Source organism: Heliangelus exortis, chromosome 2, assembly GCF_036169615.1.
Source record: "Heliangelus exortis chromosome 2, bHelExo1.hap1, whole genome shotgun sequence".
In the NCBI taxonomy this organism is placed as follows: domain Eukaryota; kingdom Metazoa; phylum Chordata; class Aves; order Apodiformes; family Trochilidae; genus Heliangelus; species Heliangelus exortis.
In genome coordinates, this window is record NC_092423.1 from 141800877 (window position 1) to 141814273 (window position 13397).

A 13397-nucleotide genomic window follows, 5' to 3' on the forward strand; every position below is an offset into this window, starting at 1 on the left:
TCCACCTTCCCTGTAAGGTCAGTCACTGGTTACTTATTTATGCAGTATGCAGTCTGTACACTGTGTATGGATCATAGCTTAATACTACAATCTGAACACAACATCAAGTCCTCTCGTCACACCCCCACCCATTCTCAGTAACAACTGATTGTGGACGGAATTCAACATCAACCCTTTCTGAATGTATTTTTAGGAGGAAATCATAAAAATTAGAAGTAAACCTGGTGTAGCTGTGTTGAACTCAGTCAACTTGTCTCCCCACAAAAACTCTGGTGTGTATGGATTTTCCATGTTCTTCTGACAGCAGCTTTTCTACTCTGTGTTGGCAGCTCTCAAGCAAAGCAAGCAGCACACCTCCTGCTTCTAGCCCTCATGAAGTCAGGCACAAATAAGGTCTTGCATAGTCCTTGTGTCTGAACACCTGGCAGAAATTAATGAATATATCTCATCTATTTACAGGATGCTATATATCCTTGTGATCAAAGCCTGGCTCTATACTTGGGATCCCAGACTGAAGATGTGCACTGAGCTACAGTTCCCGGCTTCTGACACAAACCAGAGCCTGGTGTGCACATCTTCAGTCTGGTGTCCCATGTACAGAACCAAACTTTGACTACAAGGATGACTCCATGGTGCCTTCTGTCATTCCCTCTTGTCTTGGTACCACTCTGCCCTCCAAAATGCTGTGTTTTTCATGCCTTCGCCTTTAGCAGGCACTAAGCAGTGCCACTTTCCTTAGGAGCCCTGTAAAATGTCTTTTGGCTGATATAACACTGACAGCCATCCTGTCCTTCAGTGGAGTGCAATACAGAAATACAAAGATATTCCTAAATCTTGTCTTCTTTTGTTGCTGTCTGCATCTACCCCTATAATCAGTCACGCTCAGATTCATAAACACGCTCTTTGAAATCCTATCTATAGGATATATAGACTATATATATCTAGATAGATAGATAGAAATATACTATACACAGAAAAATGAGATTAACTCAAAGTAAGCAACAGAACAGAGCCTTTGAAACTTAATCCAAATTCAGTCCATGCAAATGGAATTCTTTGCATCCACTTCAGTGAGCTCTGACTCAACTCTTAGACTTTAAAAGTTGGATGTATCTGACTGTCTTCGCCTGTTCACCCCAGGCTCCCTATGTCATCACTGATCTTATTTAATATAGAGAACTGAAACTAGGTTGCAGCTCACCTCATCCTTCAAAAGTAATTGTTTGTAAAACAGAGATGTTGAAGCAGATGTCTACAAAGGCCAGATAAACCACAGCCTAAACTGTCTCTTTCATTCTACTGACTAAAAGAGAGAGAGTGAGGTGCTGAAAGGGAGACACCTACCCCAAAGATGCTGCTTGCCCTAAATGCATTGTGGCAGAACCTCTTATTTCTGCCTGAACCATACCATGGGCAGACAGAAGACCATACCTCTTATTCTACATTCAAGAAGAGGTGTCAGGAGGAAGAAAACAAATTAAAAACATGGACACTTTTAATAGAAATCCCCAGAAAAAAATACCTGTGGATGACATCCTTTCCACTGCAATCTAATGGGAAGTTGTAACGATTTGTTGTTTTATATTCTTACCAAGAGAAGAATGATGCAGCTGAAAAATAACCCTCTGTTTTCAGTTGTAGCAGTTTCCTGATCAAGCTCATGTGATGGAACTTTGACTGCCTTTCTTGGTGGCAGCATGAATTTATACCAGACAGAAGCAATCAAATCAGTTTTGAAGGTGAGAAAGCATTAAAATGGAGTGTTTCCAGGCCCTGATGGTAATTAAAAAATACTGAATAACTCATGCATTACACTTCCTGAACAACTCCTTTTATTTAGTAAATCACTTTAGAAATTAAGAAATTAATTTTACCAATGTATTAATTAGTCAAACTGGCTAATGAGTCGCTAATATATCAGCAAGTTACTGTGAGATGACTCTTTTGGATGCACTCAAATGTCATTGGCTCCTGTTATAGAAAGCTGAGATGTGCATGGTGGGAATCTTGAGGTTTATTCTGCCCAGCTGTGGAGCTGAGCTGCCTGCTTAGTGAATACTTGCCAAGTGCCAGTGTTAAAAAAAGGAGAAGAAAAAAAAAAAAAAGGAAGAGAAAGACAAGTATTTGAAGGGGCAATTATCTAAATGAGTTGGAGAAACCTGGGATAACTAAGCTCCCAGTCCCTGGAGAATTTGCTCTGAGCACTTGGATGAATTTTAAAATGGTATTGCATTCTGAGTATTAATAACATAGCCTTGCTCTTCTTCTGGCTCTAGGTGACTGTTGTTAAGTCCATTATTTACAAAAACCTAAGGAAACTCAGTTAATAAGGCAAAGTCACTAAACCCACTGCTGCAGAGCTGCCAGGTGCCTGAGAGCAGGTGAGAAGGCAGGTGTGTGCCTGCTGAGATGGACCTTCTTATCTGTAATGTTAGGGATGTTTCACTTTTAGCTCAGCAAAAAAAATTAATTACAGGGAAAAGAAAAAAAGTTTTGGTATCTCTACCAAGATCAGTGGTAATTTATGAAGCTTTGGTTTCCTTCCTCTGATATATTAATGAACTGAATCTGAATCTTGACAAAACAAGAGATATCTCTGATTAAAATAACCACCAACATCAACAGGAAGCATCAGTTCCCATCACTGGTTTACAGTTTTAAGTAAGCAGTGAACAGTGCTAGAGGTGCAAACATTTTTCTGCTTGAGGTTGGAGTCACAAGAAAATCTTGCACAAAGCCAAATGTAGATCTTGGGGCCCCTAGTCCTTAGGAAAATTCAGGAGCCTAAGTCAATTTCCCATAGATCTCTTTAGTCAGCATCTGGAAGGCTGGACACTTAAAAGTGGGTTCAGAGAAGTAACAATAAAAACAAGGCACCTAAACCACATTACAAGGAACAGGAGATATGCAACTGGGTCTTGATTGCAGCCTTTGAGAATTCAGGGATATCTGTCTCAGTAGCAGACCTGTAACTATGAATCTGCCCCTGAAGATAGGAGCTAAAGTCAGCCCTTCATATCTTTTAGGAATGCGATGCCCCTGAAGCACTTGAACAGTTGGTAGCACGATGTCTTGGGTGTCCATGTTCAGTTCCTTCCTCTGCCTGAGGATTTCAGGATTTCACCTGCAGACCCCTAAGACCACTTCTGCAAGGCTTAGAAATTGTCAGTAGTTGCAGAACAATCAAGTTAAATTTTCCTTTGTGAAAAACAAACCCAAACCCATAGAGTACTGTGACTATTACTCATATTTTTTTTTTCCAGGGAACATCTGATCCAATTTAATTCAGTAAGTCCCATTCTACTCACTAATCTCCAGCCAACTTCTGTTTTTTTATTTTATTGCACATTATGATTTACTGCACAGCTCTCTGTTCATTATTACTTAAAGAAGCAGTTGCTCAGATCTTTCTCTTGATCTCCTGCTCAGGAAAATACTTCACAGATGTGAACAGAAGTAAAACTATTACTCCTCTGAGAGAACTCTTCCCCAATTAAAAATAGTGTCTGTGAGGGAAATTATGATCTTGCAAATAGCTTCTACTTCTAAGACAGACTATATTAACAGCACAAATGAGGCCAGGTTTCCTTACATCAAGTCTACTAATTGCTGCAAAAGCAATGCAGTAACTGACACAATTAATATTGCACAAATATCCTGGGAGGGCTTAAAAATGTTGAAATCCCTCATATGCATCCTTCAGCACTTAGAAGAACCTGATCTGCCCAGTGCATTCCAGAGCGAATCTATTTCCTTTTTGGGAAACAAACATCTTGTTTGTTTTTGTCATGCAGAGGAAAGGACAAAGCAGAAATATATTTTCTTGTTAATAAGCACTGTCAAAACCAGAGGGTGTTGCCACTGTTCATGGAGATGCTGCCTGCTCACTGTGGTCCTTCTTCCTCTCTTGTGCTGTGTCTGCAGGAATCCGAGCACAATCTGCTGCAGCTCCTGTGGGAGCAGGAGATGGGTCAGACCCTTCAGTTCTGGTGTTTGTGACCACCACATCTCCCACTGATCCTGGAAAACTCGTATGTCTTGCAAATGTCTAGAGATGCTAAGGAGCCAAAGCACTGAGTGGTCCTTTCTGGGGATCGAAGTTTCTTTCCCATCTAAGTTCACACAGTGGAAGAAGCCCCGTGTCTTTCCCCAAGATGCAAATTGACTTGTATCCAACAGACTGGCCCAGCTGATGATTTCTGTTTAGAAAGCCCTTGAATTATAAAAACAAATGTTCCACAGCTCGGGACTGAGATACATTGTCTTGCACTGGGGAACTCAAGAGGAAATGCTGTACTCCTGTCTAAAAAAAGGACATTGAAATAATATGTCCAGGACTTTAGTATGAGTTGGGGCTCTGAATTTTAGGCAACCACCTTTTGAAAGATACTGATTTAAGCCTCTAACTGCAATGGTGACTGTCAGCAAACAAGGTCCTCTCCTGGTGTTGCTTGTCTAAGCAGAAAGTTGCCCATGTACTAACAGCCAGCACCAGTATGCAAGCAACACTGATGCCAGGATATTATTATCCCCAGGAAACACTTTTCACATTAACATGGTGCTTTAATGGCCTGTGATATTGCAAGAAGGCATTTCTACCAAGCAGAGACAATTTAAGTACTGAGATAAATAACAACAGGTGTCTTTCACCTGACTATTATTGCTCCTAAAGTCACGCTGGCACAGACAGGTTTGAACAAACACCCAGGGGACTTGAGAGACCTGAAACCCCACACAGGCAGCCTGAAGGACAAGTGCCTGTGGAAGCTTTTCTCCCAGGTTGTGGTGAGCATAGTGCTGCATTCCTGTGGAAATTATTTTTTGTCTTTCAGCAGTTGTAGCTTTTCCCTAAGGGAAGAGATAGAGGTTACAAACATTTATTTCTTTTTTTTAACTCTTGCCATCTGCCTGTTTTTACAAAATGTGTAGGAGCACTAGAGACCTCTGTTCCTCTATGTGCCTTGGTTGAGAGGGGTTAAAGTCCTGGTGGGCACATGCACACATAATGCCTCAGCCTCATTCATAGACACCTGGCCACAAACATTGCAGAGTTCTCAGTGATGCATTATTTGAACTCTCCTTAAATTATCTAAATTTCTATTATATAAGTTCTTTTTTTTTTTTTTTTCTCCCAGAGTGTAAATCATGACACAAATAAGATTCTCTTAAATCATAAGGTGTCCTTCAGCATCCAGCATCATGAAACAGTGTTGTCTAAGACTCCTTGTTTTTCTTGGGATCAGAAACCTGGTCTCACTGGCTGGGGTCATGTTCCTTATTGCATCTGATCTGCCTAATGGTGCAAATCTCTTGTAGGAGCTTACTTGTAAATCTAACTCTCTTGCTCAATTGCAGCCATTGGAGGACTTGACTTAGGAAACTGTCAATAGAGTTCAGAGGACATAGGCCTATTGCAGATCTCAGCCTCGACAAGGAGCTGCTTGGGGTCTTCTGGCTCTTTGGGAAATGAAATGGTCTTAAAATAGGTGGAATTAGCATTAGAAATGATCCTTGGGGAAAAGAGGGTTCTGGCTGAAGAGGAGCCATAGAGCCAGGCTGTTTCTGCTCCTGAAGGCAATGGAAGGGACAAGTGTAGGAGTTGGATATGCAGTGTGCATACATATATACATATATATATATACACACCCCCGGGGGGAGGGGGGGAAACTTTGTAATTACTGTTTTGAGCTTCCTAGGAAGTCTAGGAAGAAAAACATAAATCTCAACAGTCAAGTAATTTCTGTAACTCAGACCAGGTGTCAGGTAGGCTGTCATATGGCTCCAGAATACGGGAGCAAGACATGACTTACAGTCACCTTTTTATGCTTGTTCCCACTGCTACTGAAGCCCTTTAAGTCTGATATTCTCAATGGTAAGGAAATTTGTTTCAACTGAGCGAAATCCCATTTGTCTATCTAGATAGTGAGAACAAATACCAGCTGTAGATCATCTTGGGTCAGAAGTAGATTTTTAACTCGATCCTAGTCAATACGTGAATATGAAAGCTACTTCTCACCCACAGCTTCATAAACACAGAAAAAAAAAAAAGGTTTAAATGACCCATGAGATCTGGGATTCTGGCTCAGATCTGTATTACCATTGATTAAATCTGGAGTCAGATTGTGAGATAAATTTAGGACAAGTGTAAGATTATAATTATACCCTACAGGTTGATAAAAAGTTAAAAGCTTTACATTTAATGTAGAATTATGGTACCCATCATTTTAAATGAAATACCTTCAGAAATTATTCTACCAAGGTAGATAACCTCTTCGTTTATGAATATAGATAACTACTGAATTGTAGGAATTTCTGATCCTGTCAAGCTTTTCTAAGTACTTAGCTACTAATTGTGAACCAAAATAAAAGGACACCTGCTGAAATAATTATGAAAGGATATGCAACTACAATCTGCCTATGATCAGATGGATGGAGCTAGTATCCTACATTAGCAGAGAATACAGTCTAACACATTTTAGATGGCTAGGGTTGGAAGGGACCTTAAGAATTATCCTGTTCCAACCAGTGCCATGGTTCTGGTATTGATATTATTTGCTCACAAATAGATCTGGAATATTTCTACCCAATTCAGCTTGTAGTGCTATTATAAACCAGGTAGGAGATTAAAATTGTATCTATCTTCACTGTCAGTAATGATTCAATAACTGTAAATTCAAGATAAAATTCCTTCCAGGATTTTGTCTACCTATTTTTTGTCTAACCATTTGGTTTTGGGTTTTTTTTTTTGGTTTTGTTTGTTTGTTTGTTTGGTTTGTTTTTGGCTTTTTTGTTTGTTTGGTTTGGTTTGGTTTTTGTTTGTTTTTTTGTTTTGTTTTTTTGTTTTTTAATGGATGCTTAAAATGTCTATTAGTTTATATTAAAAAAAAGCCAAAACAACTACAAATCCAAGGTGCAAATATCTTCAGGACAAGTTCATTCCAAATATGAACTCTGACTCAAAGTCCTCCAGGTGAGATTCTGTAAAGCTGGGACCATAATCTGGGAAAATACTGCTATGTGCCCTCCCTTGTCACCTCTTGCATCCTACATGTTATCCAGTACTGGAGATGGGATCCTGAAGTGTTGGCTCAGATGGCTTTATGTTATTATATACAACCACAGTATTAAGTTAAGGGCTTGGTGTTACGCTGAATTTAGATTCCATACAGCTTGTCCTAGTGCCTGAAAGGTCCTGCTGCCTCTCTGGCTGGCAGGTCTGACCAGAACAGCATTGCTTTCTATTAATTTGGCCAACTGCTACAAAAAGAGCACACAGCTGTGCCAGCCCTGGCAAGATACATCTCCTTCTTCTTGCCCCAGTAGTTTTGAGGAGCACATCAACCACGTGCTCAGCATTTCCCACCTACTTGCTCCTGTCTGGCTACTCCAGAGATGAAGAAGAAAGAGGGAGCCAGCCATGCTTTTCCTGCTGCTGATCTGGGTAGTGCCATGCAGTGACTTGTCTGTTGTCACATCGTAATTCGGTGACAATGGGATTGCAAAGGCAATCCCCAAGTCATTAACTACAAGCTGGCTTCTTTTATACCCAGACTGAAGAATAGATACAGAGAAATGTGTGTGGTTGGAGATCCTCCCAGGACCCTGGGGCACGGCTTGGTTTCTAGCAGCAATCCCATCCTAAGCCTGTTCCAAAAGGCCATAGTGGGCAAGGTCTTATTTGCTCTTTCTCCTGAGCAGGTTGAATTTTCAACTACACTCCAGAAGTCATTTGCTTTCCTTGATCAGGAGCCATTCTTGTGGTTGTACAGATATGGTATTTTTACTTGCTGAATTACAAATGAGGCTTGTAGATGGGTGAGGAATATTAATTGCATTATTTTATTTCCATAATGAATACTAGGGAGCAGTCTATTTGCAGCCAAGGAGAGGTTCTCCTAATCGCAGAGTGAGTAGAAACTGGAAATGGGTGGAAATTAAAAGCCTGTGACCTTTGAGAGCCACAAACTTCTTGCAGTTATGTCTCACAGGCATCTCCTCCCATGGGGAAATGTTGCAAACTTCAGTTTTACTGGTTTCTTTAAGCCTCAGATTCTTAAAACTGGGTGTTACTAGAGCCCCGTGGCTCTGTGTTAAGCAGCTCTGTAGCACCCTGTGGGTGCTGGGATCTTTACCCACACAAGCAAAACTGGTCATGTCTTGTTCACATGTATCCTGGCTCCAGCCTTTCCATCCTGTCCAATAAATTCAGGTTTGAGGGATGGAAGAGCTAGAATGGGGCATTTTACCACCTCGACCAGGGTTGCTCCTGGCAGTCCTCCAGATTCTGGCTCTGCCACCCCACGCCACGCGCCTTTCACCGCTTCCCCAGGAATCACCCGGCGGTCTCAGGCGTGCTTGGCTTTGCAGCAGAGCTTCTCCAATTTGTTTGTTATTTTTCCTCCAGCTTTATTTATGAAAGCTGCCTGCTGAAACACCCTCCCCCTCATCACCAACTCTTTTCTCTCCATTTTGTTTCCTGCTGAGTGTTTCACCCTGACACACCAGATAAAGACAGGAGTGAGGAACATCTGGCCCTGGCTACAGAACATCAGCAAGAGGCTGATCTCTTAGAGATGAAATAAGATTTTTTTTCCCCTCATTGCAGGACCTTGCTGTGGGATGTTCAGGGTTTCCTGCAGCCAGCAGCCCCCGGCCCTGGGCTTCTCTCTTCCTAATGCAATTACAGTCTGCAAACGTTTAAAGGCAGTTTCTTTTGAGTTAGCCACATGCTTCAAATTGTTATGTGGTTAACCACTGAGAACAACCCCCCACACAAATACCTACGGATCAACTTGCTCCAGCCAGGGTGGTAGCGGTGGGGGCAGAAAGGGAGGGGGGATGCTTCCTCATTTTGCTTTTGATGAGAAGAAAATAGAGTTTTCTTTTGACTTTTCCAAACTGCCAGCAGCAGCCGCAATGTGGTGCGTGATGGTTGTTGTCATTTGCACATTTGTGCAAGTTTTCTGCTGATGAAAGGAGCCTTGTTTGACAGCTGTGGCCATGTACACCACGGGCCAAGTCCTCTGCTGGTGTAAAACAGCTCATCTGGTGAATGGGAACTGAAAATGCAACCTCCCCTCTGTGCGAGCTGTGCAAACACCAAGCTGGGGAGAGACTTCTGAGCTTTGACGCTGCCCGATCCTTCATCCCTTAACTCTTATAAAAGTTGAATACTTTTCTGCTGACTCACAGAGGCAGATGGATTTTGTTAACTCCAGCCAAGACAGAGAAGGATTCACAAAAAGCATCACTGCCTCTCAGAGCTCTCAGGGGGAATCTGAACCCTTCTTCGGGATAGCGGGGGACCGAATGAGGAGCTTCACATCACAGCCTGTACTGCATGGATGGAGTTTGGCTCATGAGTACCACATGAGAGGAGAGCATGGGCTGGGCTGAGCCTTGCTGCTGCTAATCAGTGTCAGAAATAATGAAGCACACTGTCATTCCCTCCCCCACCTTGTGCCCTCTCACTGAAGCACTGCAGCTCCCCAAAGCCCAAGAGAGACTTAAAGCCAGCAGAAATGGAAAAGCAAACACCCCAAAACAACCAGAGAGCTCAACCCTCCTCAGTAATTCCATCACCTCTACATAAAGCTTCTTAAATTACAGAGGTTTTTAGTGCAGTAAATTAACTTCCCTTTGCTTGCATTTCCTTGTATTTTTGAGGGCTAGAAAGGCCCTGAAGAGTAAATTGTCTTCTAAACCAAATACTACATGAGGACAGTTTCTAAACATGATGGCATCCTGTTCATGAAGCACTCGTGGCAATGGACCCAAGTGGAAAGAAGGAGAAATATTTTTCCATGGGCCAAATTTAAGATCCATCTTAAGCTTATTTTAATTTCTAAAATGGAGTATTAAAGACTCTCTAAGGTGGCTATAAGAGTTGAGGGAAAAGCTGCAATCCAAAAATGATCCGCTTTGCTCAGGTATGAAACAAAACTGTGTGCTTTCATTTTTTGTGGAAAACGATTTGAAAAGGAGAGATTAAAAGCTTTGAATGTGGGGAACAGTTTCAGTGAAAGTGGTTTAGATCCTCTGGCCCATTTATCATCTGAGCAGAGAAACATCACTGTGTGTATGAAGTTAGCTCTGCAGGACTCTCTGCCTGTCAAAACTGTTTATCTGAACTTGCCAACAACAGCAAGAAAAGCAGGAGGACTGGCAGTCGTGATGGTGAGTAAGTTGGACACATGGAGTGAGGGTGCATGAGTTGGACCTCCTCACTGATGCAGAAAGGAAAAAAGAGGGAGGGAAAGAACATTAAAGTAGGACGGGTCTATTCTTAGAGAGTTTAATGGTGCAACTGGTTACAAAAAATTATCTTTTGCAGAATTTCTTCATGGGCAACTGAGCAGATAGGTCTTGGTGGCTAGTTAGTACAGGAGTAGCTTATAGCAGAAACAGCTGTAGTGGGATGCTGGCACATGAACATTATTAGTGGTAGGCAGCTGAATGGTAATATTGCACATAGATGATTCAAAACTAATGTGATAATCACTTATTAAGGAACTTGAGTGCTTGGTCTAGTTATATAAAGAGATATAAAAAAATCCCACTGTATAGATCAAACAGAACCTTAAAACCATGTGAGGGCTATCAGGACAAAAAGAAGGGAAAAAAAAAAAAAAAAAAAAAAAAAAAAAGAGGGTGGTGGGGGGAGAGAGAATTGAGGTTTATAAAAAGAAACAGGCACACAATGAGCTGAAGGTTGTGCTTCTGCACTTCCTGGTCTGGGTGTGAGCAGAAGAGGAAATACCAAAATACCACCAGAAAAACTATTCCCACAGCATTTCCAACCTGACTGAAACCCTAATGTTCTGACAGACCCGAAAAAAGGGGGGGGAAACCCCACAACTTCAAAGGTGTTCCTGCCCATGCAGGGGGGGTTGGAACTAAAGGCTCTTTGAGGTCCCTTCTAGCCTGAACCATTCTATGATTCTATGATTCTGTTATTTGGGTAGACCTAGAGAAGCCTTTGTATTTTCTGTGGTTCACTGATCATTGGTTGATGATGTTTTGACTCTTCTGCCAGCTTTGAGAGAGAAGCACATTTCTGCTGTAGCCAATCTAATTGCATCCATAACCACAGACCACCAAATTTCATGTTAACCACAGGGCAGTGCTCCGTGTTCTGGTCTAACTCAGGTGAGGGGTTCCTTGTCTTCCTATACCCTACAATGAGAAGATAAACCTATGTGCAGACCAAGAGCTGGCATTTCCGTGCAGAAAATGCCATCAGTTTCAGTGTTGCTCCATTTTAATAATTAAAACTGAATTCCTGATGGCTTGCAGGCAGAGAAGACATGAGTTTGTTCTGGCTGGACTCACACAAATCTTCTGCTGAAACCAAAGAAAGCCTTGAAGAGAGCAACAGGTCACATTCAAAGGGTTGTGGGGAAAAACAGCACACCAGGCAATTAGTTTAAAACTTCAGTTTTGGAAACTCTGCAAAAAATTTGGAAAAGGGCTCCTTCCCTTTATCGGCATAAAAAAAGGTAAGTGTTCTGTCCTGTTAATCCCAAGGAAATTAAATGTTAAAGTATCTTGATCGACGTGCAGTATTATGCACTAGAACTGAGGACATATAATCTAAGGAAAATCAGTACTAACGTAAAATTACTGTAGAAAGCTGTTTTTCCTATAGATGTTTCCTAACTTCTAGCAATTACTGAATTGAGTTTCTTTTCCTTAAATTGGAGAATCGAATCCCTGGAGCAGCTCCAAGGAGCAGCTCGGGAGTGTTCAGCGCAACCACAGCCTCCAGCTGTGGGACAGAACAGAAGTCGCAGCAGTGATAATGCTTTATCTTCCACATCTTACTTGTCACACTTCCATGGATGCCAGCAATGAAATCTGCTTCAAAGAGGTCTGAGAAGAAGACTTGTTCTTTTCAAATGCTGAATCACCGATTTTGAGACCGGTCAACTCGTTGCACTTGCAACCACAGTTTAACTAAAACCACGTAAGGCTAATAATGTCATCATAGCCTCTCACATCCAAAAGTGAAGCTAAAACCTTTGCTAAGCCTCACATCTGAATGCAGCTTTCCAGTTCATTCAGAACTGCATAGCACTCAGCATTTTCCCTCCAACAACAGAAAGCCCCTTTCTGGCCTCCCGGAACATTGCTGCATGAAGTAGGTTTTCACTACTATTGCAAACTTTTATTTAAGAGACAATAGGAGAAAGAGTTGGCACATGGATTCTTCTTGCCTTTGTAGCTAGCTCCTTCTTAAAAGTTAAATCTAGATCAACTATAAAACATAAAAGGCGAGGAAACATGCAAAGATACTTTAAAAAAATTCTCATTTTTCTTTTTGCTTTAATTTTGACTTAGCTACTTTGCAATTTACACAATGGGGGCCCCATTCTGCAAGACGTTTCTTTCATGAGCTGCTTTTAAAGTCACTGAGGTTGTTAATGTGAGTAAGAGTTCCTTACATGAATAAGGAACTTGCAGAATCTGGCCTTACACATTTTACTACAGTAAAGTTTACGTGGATGTTATCCAAGCTACAGAGCAGCCTGTACTTTTAGGAATTTAAAATGGACTTCAGTTGTGGGTTTTTTTGGAAAAAGTTCTAACTCCAGCTTCATAAGTCTGCTTTTTGCAGTTTGCCCAGCAGCCACACCAAATGGACTTGCTCAGCCTTTGTCCCCATCCCAGAACTGCTCAGTACCAACCACGCTCAGCCCCAACGCGTTGTAACTCACCAGGATGCATGCGGTCTGAATTCCCATTCCAGATTTGGTCCTCAAACCTAAGGCCATTATTCCATCTCAGACTAAAATATATTCTCCCATGAGCAGCTGAAAAAAGAGAGTGTTTCTTCAGGTTTTCTCACCACAAAAGGATAAAATAAAGCAAAATATAATAACGAAAAAAAAAAAGAAAATCCAGTGTACAATAATCCCCAGAGTTCTGGAGTCTATGAGTGCTGATCTGCATCCATAAATGTCCTGACCGGTGAGGAGACACAGGCACTACAACTGGAAAGAGAGCAGGAAGGAAAACCTACCATGTGAACAAAGTAAAAAAAAAAAAAAAAAAAAAAGGAGAGAAAAAAAAGGTCTGCTCGGTGGATAGCACTTGGGCTGATAGCAAGGATTTCAGGAAATCCAAACACTCAGGCAGGAAATCTGAACACTGGATAAACATGCCATAATCTCCACAGATACAGTCAACGTGCTGCGTCTCCTGTTAACCCTTTGCCTGCCCAACACTGAGCCTGAAATCAGATATGCAGTGCGTGGAAACACAGAGCTGCCCGGGGGCTCACACGCCTGAGCAGCAACCCTGCCCTCTCCTTTGCTTGCTGCTCTGTCAAGGGTATTTTCGTCCCTTTATTTCTACAGTTAGAATGTTAAAAGGTGTGTAATTTTCCACCTCTGAGA

General features: G+C 41.7%; 1 protein-coding gene across 3 annotated transcripts in view; it reads right to left on the bottom strand.

Moving 5' to 3' along the window:
- ASAP1 (ArfGAP with SH3 domain, ankyrin repeat and PH domain 1) overlaps window positions 1-12968 on the bottom strand; it is a 143814-nt gene extending 130846 nt beyond the window's left edge. For all 3 annotated transcript variants that reach the window (XM_071738390.1, XM_071738391.1, XM_071738388.1), the window contains exon 1: window positions 12717-12968. The gene's annotated coding sequence lies outside the window, so the exon portion shown is untranslated. The remainder of the gene's footprint in view (window positions 1-12716) is intronic.
- Between the last annotated feature and the right edge of the window lie 429 nt (window positions 12969-13397).